This window comes from Gallus gallus, chromosome 3 (genome assembly GCF_016699485.2).
Source record: "Gallus gallus isolate bGalGal1 chromosome 3, bGalGal1.mat.broiler.GRCg7b, whole genome shotgun sequence".
Taxonomy (NCBI): Eukaryota; Metazoa; Chordata; class Aves; order Galliformes; family Phasianidae; genus Gallus; species Gallus gallus.
Window position 1 is genome coordinate 32729739 of NC_052534.1, and position 16179 is coordinate 32745917.

A 16179-nucleotide genomic window follows, 5' to 3' on the forward strand; every position below is an offset into this window, starting at 1 on the left:
GTGGTCTAAGAAAATGCCATCTATGCACTGCTTTAAAGTTCACTATGATGAAGATGCTTTTTATTAGAACAATATTTTTCTCTAGTCCCAAGATTGGCACTTGCATCCTCTAATTCTGACAGTTTACATTATTTCCCTGCATAATAGGATTGAAGCAGTGGAAGATTAACAGAAGGCAATCTAATTTAATGGTTGCAATTATAGTTGATGAAGGAATGTGTTAATCGGGGAAAAATACAACTCTGATGATGTCCTATTTGAAAAAAAAAAAAAAAAAAAAAAAGGAAAAAAGAAGGAAAAAACAGAGATGGGAAATCTGTGCTCAGTGATCTTTTCTGTGTATCCACTTTTGTTCTAGAATCACATTTTAATACGGATATTCTGGCACAAAATTACATCCTAAAGTACATGGGCTGTGTCAGCCTGATGGCTCAGCCAGTAGAAAATACTGAGGAGTTACTTACAAACTTCTTCACTAAGATCTGGTCAGTTACTGATGGAAGAAAACTTACCAAATCACCCGCTTCAGCAGGCCTCACGCCTGAGTAGTGCGTGTGATCTGTGGGACCTCTTCTCAGCATCACTTTCTCCCTCAGTATACGTACATACTCAGCAAGATGAGAAAACTGTACTGGAATACAGTTGATAATTATTTTCTAAATAAACAGAAACTGCCATCTGCTAGATGCTCTAATACATAACATAGCATGTGGCCAGGTATGGCAACCTCAGGGAGCAGCCATCCTGCTGGTGCTTCAGTGAACCTTGGCCTGGTGGACCAGCAACTCCCAGCCTTGTGTGAGACAGCCACCTTTGTCTCTCATGGCTGGGGCTGTGAATATGAGATGATTCTCAACTGCAAAGCATTGCTGCATTAGATCAGACCCCCTGTAACAGGCCAAAAAAAAAAAAAAAAAAAAAAAAAAAAAACTCATTGTATAGTGAGATATATTTATACAAAGTCAATCTGGCCAAAAAATTGCATTTCTTTCTCAGGGGAAATTTCAGTGAGTGACTGACATAAGAAAAAGAGAAACATGTACTATACTCAAAATGAACAACTCACATAAATATTTGCTATAGAACTGCATATTTTTGAGAATTGATTTTCAGACTATAAAAACTTTTTTTTCCATGTGTTACGTATGCTCTGCTGCACACTTTCAGTGAAGTATAACTCTGCAGAGCTCTTTCACTGGCTAACAGCCCTTAGCCCTTGCAAGCAGAACAAGCGTCCCTGCTCAGCACCTCTCCAAGCTTCAGGGGCAATGCTGTGTAGATTTTGAGTCCCCCCAGTTGCCAGCCAGTGGACTGGAAGAAGGAGCGGTGACATGCAGGAAGCACAAAAGCATCATAATCTCTTCCTGCCAGCCATGAGGAGCAGTGAGTCACTAGGATTGCTGAAGATAAGGGTTCCAGAAGGAGAAAATAGACCTAGGGCACTGTAGTGGTGAAGAAATTATTCATTCCACCTTTCTTTAGCACCTTATCTTGGAAATAACACTGTCTCAAAGTAGCAGAGGCCTGAAGATCAGAATTCACTTTTACCATAGCTTTGTGCCAGGACTGAACCTCTTTTTGGCAAAATCCAGGAAAAGTCTCATTAAGATGGTAACACCTTTCAAAGGACATGAGAGTACTGCTGCCAACACTGTGAACAACCACTAATTTTAGAAGTAAAGAGTAATCTGTAAGGCAAAATTTTGACTGTTTATCACTTGCTCTGCTACAGAAATGTTTCTGTCAAATGGTGAAGCTTAACAAGGTTTTATGTTTCAAGTGACCAATCACCTATTGCAAACAGACAAGCTGCAGTGAAATGCACATAGACTGAAGATTTTTATTTAGTGATTTAGTCATTATTTAGTGAATAGTTATGAATAGCAAGTACCTTTATATGCTTCATGCTCAGTTCACAAACAAACAAGTTAAATACACAGGATAATATATTCATAACAAGTAACTCCTGCAACTCCTATGTTACCTGTTTTAAAACCTGATCATATTACCATATCATAGAAGGGAAGTACTTGAATACAAACAAGGCTTCAGAAGCTGTGAGCCTGCATTAACAACAGTATCCAGCATTTCCTTCCAATTTGCAGCACTTCAATCCTCCCAGAAGAGAACTACAACCCAGGCCCAATTTTCTCAACTGGAACATTTTTGGAAACAACAAGTTATCTCAATTCTTTCAGAGTACAGCTAATTTCTGGACCAGGAAGAGAAGAAATAGGCGATAATTTCCAAATAGGCATAGGAATAAATATATAATAAAGTAGAATCTGAAGTAACATTTCCATTGGCTTCTGGAAACATCTATAATCATTAGTCTTTTCATACAGATGTAACATGTATGTATGATTTATTATCACCAGTAGAGAATGCATTGTCCTCCTATCTGTCCTACTCCTTTGAGGTTCTCTAATTTTGAAATCTGCCAACACTGTTTTGTGTGCTTGGCTCACAGACTTCAGCGTTTGCTTAACATTTTTTTCTGAGTTTGGATCTTAATTAATAAAATCCATTCTTAGAGCAGTTCATGCTATGGATCCTTCGAGTGTGAAATATTTGTTGTACTTTCAGGACATCTCATTGAAAAGCAGACTTTGCAAATCCATTGTAATGTAGTACCCATTTTCCTCTGTTCTCCTAGGATGGCTGTCACATTCCATTCCGTTTGGGCTGGAAATGAATCTCTCGGTACTAATTTATTATCTTTATTATCATTCAAGATACAGAATAAACAGTAAAATAAAATAATTCAAAAATGAATTCTTATGTCAAGATCAGGCTGGAAGCTGACATCTAAGAAAAGATGGCTGTGCGTATCTCATTTTTTTTTTAGACACAGAATATGTTTTTCTTAAAACTTTACAAGATTAAGTTGAGATTGCTACCCTGTGAGCAATTTCGTGTTTAGGAATTCTTGATTTTTCTAAGTAAAAGGAGAAAAAAGATTCTTTTCTGGAAAAAGAAAAAGGATAGCAAATTGATTGCAGAAGTCAAAATGCACTTTTAAAGGCTTTCAGATACATAGAGGGAAAAAAATGGGGTGTAACATGTTAGATGAAAGATAGTGGCACATCCTAATATGAATAATGACATGAAAAAAAAGAAAGCAAAGAAATGGAAATGAAAGAAATGAACAGAGGATATAAATGTAAAGAGCCATTTGGAACTTTAAAATGAGCTCACTGGAAACAGAAATGGAAAAATCATTGGACTGGAACATTGAATGACAGGGATGGAAGAAGAAAGTGCGGAGGAAACCCTCCCTCAGTGCACACACAATTGAAGTGGTTTCAGAAACACTTAAGCAGGAGGATATTAGCTGGCTCAACTCAGAAATTATTTTGAGGTACTAAGGAGAACAGAAGAGATGATTATAAAATGGTTCAGCTTTGTGGATATTTAAAAGGTTTCCAGTACTGTAATACATGGCAGGAAAATCTACTGCTATTATGCTAAATAGATTTACATCTACTCAGTGCATAATAAGAGGAAATTTCTCAACAGCCAATGTGGATGGCAAGGAAAGGATCTTGGGGTGGGTACAAAAGCTTGTTCAGGAAGAACTGAGTATTTTACCAAGATATTACTTGTGCATTTAGAATTGAATAAAGAACAACAGAGCTCTCCAAACTTTACTTGAGGGATGGATTGGAGAGGGAGATGTAAGTGACAAAACAAAGACAAAATGAAAAGAAGAAAGAAAAGAAAGTAGAGCTACATCCAAAATAGCTTGATTGAGATGCAGAATCTTTTCTATCTCAGAAGTTTCTGACAGAGTTGTTTCTGCTTTCTGACTTATCCCTGGTAGAGCCTGGCTACAGATTCATCTCAGTAAAAGCAACACCTAGGTGGGACATTTCCCACTTGGTCTCCCCTTCCTCTGCTCACATCTTTTTCTCTCCTCACCCTGGCTGGCTGCAGCCCTGGTCCCCCTGTGCTAGCAGGCCTGGCAGACCCTGCCCAAGGTTGGGGAAGCTCAAGGAAACAAGCATAAGTAACCGGTAACTTTGGCTGAACCAAATCCAGTTGTATTTCAAGGTTTTTCTGAGATTCTAAAGAGGGAGACATAAGGAAGCCATAGAACTGAACTTCTCTGCTTAGATACCATTTTACTGGCAGAAATTTACTGAGTAAAACTAGTAAGGCCATACCTTAAATTAAAGATATTTTATGTCATGTTTGCAGTTATAATTTCAGGCAATTTAATCTGTAATTTCTTCTAACTTTCTATCCATATTCTAAAATTTCTAGGCAGTATGTCAAACAATACTAATTTCATAAAGAAGTGAGAAAATGAAGACAGGGGTACTTGAGGCACAGAGAACCTTGGATACCTACTTATGAGCTTGATTGGTCATAAAGGAGGCAGAGCTGTGCATGCCTTAAGATGCCCAAGCAAGACCCACAACATGACATGACCTAAAATGATGTAGCTGGAATCCTGCTCCCACTGTGCTAGCTGCCATCCTTGGGCTAGAAGTGCTCTGAGAAAAACATGAGGTTCAAAATGCTCTTTCTGACAGACTTCCTTAGGGAATTTTTTGATCACTTCATGAGAAAACAGAGAGTCCCTGTAGGAAGAACTGGGAAGTGAAGAAAGATTAATGATCTTTGCAATTCTGGGTATCTGCAGGAGACATCTCTAAAATTACCTTGCCTTATCTTTAAATGCTGTGTTAGTAATGTTCACATCAGCAGAGATCAAAAGCAATTTCATTCCTAGACTTCATTACTGATGATCAGATGCAACAGAAATGGCATCCCAGAAAAGACAAAATGCACTGATGGCATCTGAGCACCAAGCTCTATACCTTTTCTGGAGCAGGTTGCCTCATTTTACTCGGTTCTACCTTTACCTTCCTCTGCTGATCGCTGGGAAATGGGAACCATGGGACCTGTGCCTCCTCTCTATGGCAGGAACAGGTCTTTCCTATCGCCTTTGCTGGTGGTGGTCCTCCCTCCCAAAGCCCTGCTCAGCACTGTGCTGAGACAGCTTCTGGAAAGGCCAGATCTCCAGGCCAAATGAGGTCAGATCATCTTGTCAAATAAGGGATATGAGAGTATTATCCCATCCACATCACAAACCTGTAACATCTCATGAAACCTGATGTTTCTGTGATATCTTCTTTGTTTTGTTTTGTTTTGGTAGTAAGCATTAAGAAAAACTGAAGTGCTGTTGCTGATCACTGCTCAGGCTTTGTTACTAATTTTCTGCTTCTTTCTTTTGTGGATAGTTTCTGCTTGGAAAATTCCTAATAATCTATTTATTTGCTACTAAAAATAAAATTGGGGGAGCTATCCAGTTGAATTAGTATAGCCGATTAGTATGAACATTTTACAAGAACTGGCAATCTCATACATTTCAGAAGATTTTTGTTTTCTGTTTGTTCTCTTGGTTATCTTTTAAACTGTATTTTACTAAGTAGAGTTTAAGTCATATTTTGAGAGTCCAACTGAAAATGCTAACATTTAAAAATCTTAGACACTAACTATCTTATTGTCTAAGCTGAAGAGAAAAAAAGCTCTTAGATAAGCTTGATTAAACACCTTTTAACATTACAATGTAATTCTTTATATGTTAGAAATACTATTTTCAATATAGCAACACTCAGTACAATACAGCACTTAAGGAGTTTGACTAATGCTTCCTAATGCATTGGAAGAATATACAGGCCCTTGAGATATTAACAAGTATCCAAACAAATGCTAAAGGTTTTGAATTACATCCTTTTTTTCTCACCTCACATTTCATGTATCAACTCAGTCTGCATGGCTTGAGCATTCCCTTACAAAACTTACAACAACTTACTTACACTAGTATGTATGTAAAGGAAAAGCTAAGAAAGGGCAACCTAAAACTTGTAGATGTTTCTCACAGCTCTTGGATCTACAGAGCTATTGAATACTATCATTTTATATTCACAACCATATTTCTGTATTTCAGTTAAGCACCCAGACCAAGGCTTTTATAAGATTATGTGAAATGATGAAGAAATTAATAGCAAAAATGTAATAGATTATTTTCATATTTGAAAAAAAAATGTTTTTGCTTTTATTAAATTTTGAGTGAGCTCAGTCTGTTAATTGTTTAAATTATTGCAATTCTTCAGTAGTAACGGGAAGAGTTAAATGGGAGAATTGGAAGGGCTCTTTCTTCAGACTCAGGTTTTTACTCAAAGTGTAAATGAACAAAATTTGTTCATTTTTGTATTATGATGCATAAATCTTGCCTCTATCAAGTCAACTACAGGAGGTATTTAAAAGCATTCAGTATTAGCCTAACTAGATAATACAATGGAAGAATTTTCCAATAACTTCAATGCCTGCAGACCTGGGCCAATGCCAAATACTTTAGAAATTCCTACATTCACAGTTTCTCCTTCTAATATTTAATGTTTGTAACATTGGTACAAATATCGCTCTATGAAAACCAGCCTTTCTTCTGCATATTGAACACAGTAACTTATCTAAATACATTTAAATTTATAGTTTATTTCAAGTTTCTGCATTTTCAAGTTTCTGTGTCTCTGGATCTCATGGGATTTATTACCTACATAAACCATTCAATGCCGTGACATTCACAGACTTGAAAACATTCTCCAGTCTCTTAAATATAATGAAATGCTACCACCACTAGGCAAGGAGTCTGTCGTATACTATCCAGAGCAATAGATGACATAAATCAGTCAGCTCCTGAGAACTCATATGGAGTTCATACAAATGCTCAGAAATTTTACTCTTGTCTACAAAGAAAACATAAGTATGCTTTTCATACTCTGTGAAAAGTGGAACACCACTTTTCTGCACAGCAGCATTCCAAAGCCCTCAACTGAGATTTGGTCCCTCCACATAGCTGAATAACAGGCTTTCTTTTTTTTATTTTTTTATTTTAAGAAAATGTAGCATTCAATGAAATATTTTATCTTTTCTTTAAAAACTGAATTCCCAAAGTCAAAATATTTATATTTTCTTTCTACAACATTAACATTTTTTCAGTGGAAAGATGTTTCAAAGACTTACAGAATCATTTAATCATTGAGTCACAGAATCATAGAATCATTAAGGTCGGAAAAGACCACTAAGATCATCTTGTCCAATCATCAACCGATTACCACTATGACCACTAAATGATGTCTTTCAGTGCCATGTCTGTCCTTTTCTTGAAGATATTTCTTCTTAACACTTCATGGAAACAAAGTTTATTTACTGATGAACTTTCTCTTAAGTTTCTCCCAGAGGTCATCAAATTACAATCTGAAACAATGAGAAGCCTTCCAATGGCATACCCAGGTTTTATCTTTGTTCCAGAGTCTTTACCACTGTCAAAGTTTTTCAAAGCAAAGTGAAGAAAAATATGTACAACAAATAAATTTCATAAATCTATGGCAAAAGATGTTTGGTTCTTCAAGACAAGTCATGGAAGATGCCAAACATTTTTCATACCCCTGTTTTACACATTCATCGATCAGTGTGTTTACGGCTTGCCATGAAAGCATTTCCAGATCACACTGAGCAGCAGAACAAATGTAATGTCCTTTTGACTTCAAAGATTGCTACTACATGGGAGCTTCATAGAAATTGCTTAATTTTTGCACAATCAAGAAATAAGGCAAAGAAAAATAGAGGTTTTGTGAAAGAGAATTAAAATATCATGTAACGACTCTCATAAAAAAAACCAAAAACATTCCCTTCAGTTACTGTTCTGTTTCACACAACTGTGTTGAATTGCTACCAGCTCTGCTCAACCATATTAAAAATATAATTACTATTTACTCATACACCAGTCATTTGTTTTTCACATTAATATCAAAAGCCTGAAACCCTTCTTTTTTTTTTTTTTAATGATCAGATTAAACAAACAACAATATTTGAGAAATTAGAAAACCTGAAAGAACTTTACAAATGTAAGTGATGTGAAAAGCAAAATATATTTTTTCAATGCATATTTTTTCTTTCTATCTATCTCTCTTCCTGCTAAACAGCAGGAAAAATTGATGGACAAACCTTCAGTGTGCTATGTATGTTTGTCTACGTTTAGTTTCATTCTATACAGACTGACAGTATCTTCTTTTAAGTCATTGCAAGACAACTCTTTTTTTACTCCTGCTTATTTTTTCAGTAGTTATTGATAATTCTGGACATGTTTCCAAGAGCAACTCAGTTAGTAAAGCTTTCTTACTATAACTAACCAGGACATCCATGGTACAGTATATCCTTCTTGTTTAATATGGCACATATATTCTATGCTAAAGACCAGGAAGAGAAATAAATGCCTGTAAAGGTATTATGTAGTCCTTAAGTAGGGACTAATATTTTTAACATATTATGATAATTGAAAACACTGGAAAAACATCTATAATCCAGGAAAATTGCTTTTAAAAGACTAGCTGAAACATCTATTTCCTTATCCTGGTTTGCGCTTGACTCCTATTAAAGTTACATGCAAAGGGGGAGAAAAGGTCATACCCCTGAAGGATCATTGTATATTATATGACTTCTTCTCTTTCATAAGCTTCATGACTTTTCTTATTAAAATTCTCAAAAGATACCTAAATCTAACTAATGTTCTTTTTTATAAATTTTCTTCATAATTTGAAGCTTATAAATTCCCCTTTTTGGGGGCTACTCATCTTTGAGCAAGAGGTTGCTTTCACTGAAACAGAACTGATGAAAGCCAAGGTCTCATTCAAATTTAGAAAGATCCTGTGAATTAGCAAAATACCACTTTTATAAGAGGCAGAGAAGGATTTCAGATATTTTTCAGTACTTGGGAGGCTCGTCTCAGTCAAAAGTCAACCGTGATTAGAAAAGAGATGATAAGTTTTAAGTAATGGAGGAAGAAGGAAAAAAAGGGAATCTGTTATTTAAGAAGATATATGGTATATGGACAAATTAAACTGGATATGTGGCAAAAATTCATAATAAGAAGTGCAGAACACTGAAAAGATTATTCTAGGTTTTTAGAAAAGGTAGAACATAAGAAAGGAATATTGAATCTGCTTGGTTGAGAAATGTTCCTATATTATGATTTATGATGTTTATTCAGCATAGTAAATTACTTTTGTATTACGAGCTTTAATCTGTCTCTTGCATTCTACCCATATTTGTCACTTGTTGACTTGTTCCAACAAACATCGCAAACTTCCCAGATACTGCAGTAAGCTGTTACATGTATAGACGTTTATAATTTATCAAATCCCCTTCTTCCTTTGTTCATCCATGATAATGTATGTAAAAACTGCATTTCTGTGTGAACCAAGCTTATTCTCTCTTAGAACTTACCACACACATTTTTCCTCATTTGTGCTTGCATTCCACAGAAGTATGTCTTCCCTTCACTCGTACTGTTCAGAATTACCTTGCATCAAAAATAACACCCAGTCAACACAGTGAAACTGAGGTCACAACATTTCTGTTTTACTCTACTGAGGTATTCTCAACCATCCATCTGTGGGCCTCTGGTCAAGTCTCTGGACTGTTAAGTGATTTGTGAAAGATAATAAAAGCAAACAGAAATCCTTGGACAGTAGATTTCAACTCCCTAGAGGGATCTACAAGGACTGTGTTAGGGTTTGAAGTTTTTTGCCCTAGGTTAATATAGCTGCAACTTTAAATTTCCTGTGTGAACATTTCAGCATGACTTCCACTAGATTTTAACACCTCACAGCATCTCATAACTCAGCAAAAAGAGACCAATCAAGAGGCACCAGTTTGCTGGGGAAAATGGATGAGAAATTACTTCGCAATCTAGATCATGGCTGGATGAAGGTCTAATTTCATACTGGAAATTTTGGTTTATGTCAGAAGGTGATTGGGAAACTCCTTTTCCAATAGTCCATATTTCAGCCTGAATCAAAACAGAACTGTAGCATTTAAAAACAATGCTTCTATGATGAACTGAACTTAAAAAAAAAAAGGAGGGGAGGAAAAACAACACTCAAGTAAGTGTTTGTAGCAGCTATATATGAAGCCATAAAGCACCTACTGCACTAAGAAAATCTGACTTTAGAGACAAAGAAATGCTACAAATACCTTCACGAAATGATCCATGGATCACTTCTGTTTGTTTGAGGATTTCAGGCCCGTTTCCGGGATTTTTATTAATGGAAAACAAGAGCCCAAATCCTTTCCTGAAATCTGACTGTGTGCTGGGCTCACTGAAACTTTCAAGAACACAAAGAGCAGCAAGGGTTTCATATCTGCTGAGATAAGTATTAGTAATGGATATATTCTGGGGCAACAGAGTGATTTTGAAGAAATAACTAACCACCACAATAGTTCTTGAGGAAAAAACAAACAAACAAACAAACAAACAAAATTCCTTCTTTGAAACATTATTCTTAAAATACATTACCATCTCTGAGTCACAACTAAGAATTTTTAAGTATGCCAATTAGAATGTGCCTCGTTCTTAAGAGATTTTGATTGCAGTTCTGAGTAAAATCATGAGGAAATCATGTTGATTCTCAGAAGAGGTTCAAAAAACTTTTAAGATAATTCTTCAGGTGCATGAAAGTATAATCTAAATGGAGCTGTGTTTTCGCATCAGGCTTTATTCCTGAGATGTATTAAGCCATACCACTCATGGCAGTAGTCTATAGAGTTTGAAGGGGTGCTGAGAAGTTTGTTTAACAGGTGGCACCAAATAACAACAAAATACATTCATTCTTTCTACAAAGCAAACATCATTCTAAAATATATTTTTACCTTTTATCAGGATTGAGGATGGCTCTTTCCAGGGAGAACTGATCCAAAAAGCAGCTCTGTAGGTGGCAGGTAGTAGGATCACCAGTCTGTGTTGATCTGGACTTCAAGGCACTCTGGCATTTTTTTTTTCCCCGCAAGGCATAGGCTATTTCCCAGGATTCTGCATTATGGGAAAAAAAAAATGCATGCAGCTTATGTACAAGGTATAAGGAATGTTGCATGGAAAAGATGCTAATAATTTGTCTACCAGTATTATACTGAAGGAGTTGGGTCATCTCAGAGCACACTGTTATTTCTTCCCAGCACTTGGGAATAAAATTCACCACAGTGAATAGAATACCTCAAAGTGGGTACAGAATTATAGTACAATATAAAAGTCGCAAGTACCATAAAGATATAAGGAATTTTATGCTGACATTGTAATAGACGGAGGTCATAAAGTCCCTAGAAGACTATTCCCATGTCCCACACTTTCTCCTTTGAATTACAAAAAGTCTCACACTAATAAAACACACACACAAACCTACCCCCTTTACAGGCTGTATGAAAACCACTTGCTGTTCGCTAGTTCTTACAACAATGAATAACTCCACTTGCCCTAGCAGTCTCATTGACACCTTGCTCTCCTCCATTGCTTCCCTGCTCCCGGCATCTCCTCAGCCTTATGGCCCACAGCACTAAAAGAGGGTAATACCATGCTGAGGGGTCTTGCTTTTCATCTATTCTTAGACAATGTCTTCAGAAAGTTCTTATAATTATATCAAAATCAATATGAAAAGTATATTAGCAAGCATTTTATGTGCCTTTCTTTGTAGTGCCCAGGTTTCTGAATCGACAGAGTAGCCCTAAAAATACAACACCTTATTCTCTGTAGGAGATATGGGATTTTTCCCAGTGAAAGTGTAACTGGCAATTAGGCTGCTACGGACTTGTGAAGGATTACTGGAGTAATTTTATTATCCCATGCAAATACTTAGCTCATACTTGCCTAATTTTTTCTTTAAATTAAACTGTCACTGAAGATTACCGATGAATCTGAAATATATTATATTGATCCTACATGGAGGAGACAGAGAAGATAGGAGATGCTGTCTTGTGTTGAGGATAAGTTTCTGAAACGAAAGAGCAGATATCTCATCCCAGAATGATAAAAAAGACAGCAAAACAAATGGGAGTATGCTTCAGCCCAAACATATGCCCTCGTTCAAATCTAGGTTGTGCTAGGTTTTTCAACACACAAAAAAAGATCTATTAAAATAAGAGAGCAGAAACCCATCTGAGACTCAATGTGGAAAATGGAACCTCAAACTGTCTGCAGAGTCAAAAAAAATCATTTCTTAGAATCTTTTCATATGTTTTCCATCTGTTTGGTATAAACTGATTTGTACATATAACTTGACATTATTGAATATATTTTAAATAATTGTTAGAACTAAATACAAACACAGATTTAAACTGATCGTGTAATGTAGCTAATGAATATCTGATATTACACTTACGCATGCATTACAAGAACCTGAAGATATATCTTCCCACCTGTGGTAAAAACATTTCCTTGTGAATATGTGATTATGCTTTATTTATGCTACACAATTTTTCCTGTTACAGAGAGAGATATATTCTGCTTCTATCCTACATATTTTGTTCCAGTTAAAAATACACTGTGCTTCTATTTATCTTTGGCACAGACTCTGAAGTGATATTTCTGTACACTCATCAACTTTCAGATAATCTTTATAAAGATCTCATAAAGAATATAAACTTCCTGGGTTTTCTCTCACTGTCTACATTTAATTACAAATGTAGTTTTACCTCCTTGTTCTGGACTTCGCATTTTTGGTAATAGTTTTAATCATTTTCCAGTGTATTCTGATGTGATTATAATTCATATATTTTCCATAATTCTAATCAACAGCATTTTATTTGGAGATCACTCCTTCACTACAGAAACAAGACCTGCACCTCTGTTTGTCTCCTTCCCCAGTTTGTTTGAGTGGAATCTCAGTTGATTTATGGTTTGTTTAAGTGACCAATCTGTCCCTGTTAAGGTTTCTGTGGATGAGTGACAACATGATGTGGTGCATACAGAATTTATTGTGGCACTGAAAGAAAGACCAGTTGAAAAACATGTGTCTTGTACCAAGTTCGCATAATGGCAAAAGTCAGGACTATTTTTTATCTCTTGTGAGATCCAACACTGTGTGCCAGCTTCTGGGAATTTTACCTCCTCACAGTGACTCGGTTTCAGCGTCCTGGTGGGATGTGACAGTGGCCACAGAGCTGGTTGTCAGAAGAGCATGGCACCACCTGCAGAGAGAGGTGATTTACTAAGCACACGTAGAACTTATTTTCTTTACTTCATTGTTTCATACAATGACTGAATGGCTGTCCTGAAAATTAATTCCAGTACAAGAATTTGCCTGAACAAAGACTAGCTGTGTGATCTGTATCTCTTAGGACCAGGACATGACTTTTTGATCTTAGTATTTAATGAAACTGTTTATAGACCTGTCTAATTAATTGTGAAGTATGGATAGAGATAATAAGCCTGTTCACATACATACCCAAAAAGTTCACTTTCAATCCAAAGTTTATTCAAAACAGAACCTGCCAGACAGTCTGCTTTCATGATTTCCAGTAAATTATCTGAATATTTCCAGTGGTTCTTGATCCTGTCCAGGAAACCCTGCAGAAACAGCTTCTCACGAGACTGAAGTATCTGATATGTGTGTACTGCTCATGTTTCCTTTGTTACTGGAAAAGTGCTGAACTATATCTTTGTCACAAAACTCTTCTTAAGCCTGGGAAAAAAAAAAAAAAAAAAGACGAAGTCTGAAGGACACTGAACACAAAAATGTATTCTCTGAGATGTGATAATTTGTCTGTAACATAGAACATTGTGAATTCCATTTCTTCACATTTAGTAATTGTTAGTAATTAGGTACATTTATGAACTCATTTCATCTTGTGAGAAAACATATTTTTTCTTAATAAGTATACCCTGACTAATTCAGAAAAACAAAATCACAGCACAGGATTAGAAATCAACTTTTGACTTTTGAATTTTGGTCACACAAGATACGCACTTCTGGTGGTTTTCAGCACCTTGAAGCATTTGTAAATCATTCAGATGCTGAGGTACCAGTGTGTAAATAATTTCTATGTTAAACTCTACTTACTACTTTAGATAAAATAGCTTTTTTTTTTTTTTTTGGTCTTAACTGTGAACTAATATGCATGGCAACAAATCCAAAATAATTGAATCACCTCCAGTCTCTTGAATGAGAAATACATTGAGATGTCAATTATGAATAAGGGTTAAGGGAATGTTCACTTAATGTACGTTGTTTGAGTCTTTCCAAATGAGGAAATTTATTTCCAGTACAAATAATGACTTTTTTCTTTTGAAGATTGCAATAGTTGATAACTAAAAACAACAAAAAACATCACTGCAAGAATGCTGTGGCACTTCTTCATTCTATAGTTCAACAGCAGTATAGCACACATGTTCAGACAACAGCAACACATTAATAAAACCCATTAATTCCTTTCTCCCTGAGGTCTTTGCTGACTGTTTGACTGACGAAGCTCTGCCTTTATTAGTTATGACAGATCAGACTTTGGATTTCATTTCTCTAGGGAAACGTCACACTGTTATTTTAAGGTGAATTGCTCAGTTCAAGTAATAGAACTGCCTTAAGCTCTCAAGACAGTTAACAGAGGGCAGCTTTTTCAGTCAAATAGTTTCACATTTTCTCTGCCACTAAGCACATATTGATTATGAAGGAAGCAGAATAGGAAGGATGGAATGGACAAGGATCCTCACAGTGTTTCAGTCCAAAAGGGCTGGTACAGGTGTGGGAGTGTGCTGTGTCCCTGATCTTCAAAACCCATTCAGACAAGTTAATCACTTTGCCTTATACTCTTTTAGCTTTGTTTGTTTTTCTTATTTTTAACACCATTTCTCTGCTCTTGCTTAGGCATCCAGCTGCTACAGTGCAGACCAAAAAACCTGGGCTCAGGTTTTTGAGCTCGTGATGTTTCTGTCCTGGCTTTGCTTCCCCCTTGTCTTACACATACATCTACAAGCTCACTCAAAGAGCTAACCCAGAATATAGAGTTGAAGAATTTTGAATCATCATCATCATTTAATTGTGGTTTTCTGAATCTCCAGGTAAATAATCATGCTTGAAATCTGGAAAGCAGCGATTACCAAAAACTGCTGCTGGACAGCTTGTTTGTTTATCACATGCTAAAGAGAAAGAGATGGAAGTAAGATTGCCTTAGAGACATATAGACTTGTATAATGGCACAGCTCCTTCACATTTTGTGTCCTGCACTTAACTTTCCATCTGCTGCTGGATTGCTTCTGTAATGAGCAAGGATACCACCGAGCTCTCCACAACAACAACCACAATTCATACAGTTAAATTGGAAGGCAATGAAATGCACGAATAACTCAAATTGCTGCTACCGTTGTATATGACAATGGATATACATCAACACTGAATCAGAGCTGGAAACTTTTGGTCTCTTTTTTTTTTTAACATGTGATTAAACTCCAGTCCTCTCTAGCACTGAGTATTTGAAGTAATTTTGTGTTCCAGGAAAATTTTAGTATCTCAGGCTCACTACTGTAACAATTAAAGTAATAGATATACAGTCTACTTATTTATAATTTATGTTTAAAAACATATTAAACTACTGATCCTGTAGAACACATTGCCACACTGTGCCATTATTAAAAGGACAGGACATATGTACTTTCATATCTGAGACAATTTCCAGGCACTGAGGGTACATTTCTCATCATGGGATCACTTCATAGAGTCTTTTGATGAATTTTCTCATTGGCTGTAAGTCTTAATTTGCATAAACCTTTCTCCCACTAGCATCTATTATTTTCATTTGCTCAAAAAATTGCAATAGATTAGAGATGGATGGTTTTATTTTAAAGAAACAATTCTGCTTTAACTCTGAAGTAACATATTATCTCTAAAAGTTTAATCATTCTGTTTTTAAAGATCAATTTTATTACTGAGATAAGCTTTAGTGCTCTGCAGTTATCAGGAGCAGCAGCTCCATTTTTCCAAAACACACGTATAATGCTTTCTAATGCCTTCCACTTGAGGAGGTGAGATGATTTCAATACTGATACACATGATAACAATATACTGGTGTAGTTTATTTATGAGACAACAGAAACAAAGGTGGCAAGCTGTCTGAGAACAGTGATTTGGGATTGTCAGCAGGAGCATGATACTGCTCTGTATCAGTGGTGAGCACAACAGATTCTAGTCCACTGAGCTCCTCATGGCTCATCTCTGCATGAATTATTTCAGTAGTTCACTAAAATGTTAATTACATTTTTAAAAAGCTTTAGCTGCCTCCTGAATCATAAAGGTCTTTCAAAGTGATCGTTAAGGAAAAAGGAACAACTTCTTGGGGAAACACAAT

At 36.0% G+C, this 16179-nt stretch overlaps 1 long non-coding RNA gene across 1 annotated transcript in view; it reads right to left on the reverse strand.

Moving 5' to 3' along the window:
* Positions 1 to 1828: 1828 nt before the first annotated feature.
* Positions 1829 to 16179, reverse strand: part of LOC101747770 — a 50063-nt gene continuing 35712 nt past the window's right edge. The window contains exons 3-6 of the long non-coding RNA XR_001465828.4: positions 13287 to 13523; positions 12947 to 13029; positions 10723 to 10882; positions 1829 to 9373 (exon numbers count right to left, since the gene is read on the reverse strand). This is a non-coding gene — a long non-coding RNA (uncharacterized LOC101747770). The remainder of the gene's footprint in view (positions 9374 to 10722; positions 10883 to 12946; positions 13030 to 13286; positions 13524 to 16179) is intronic.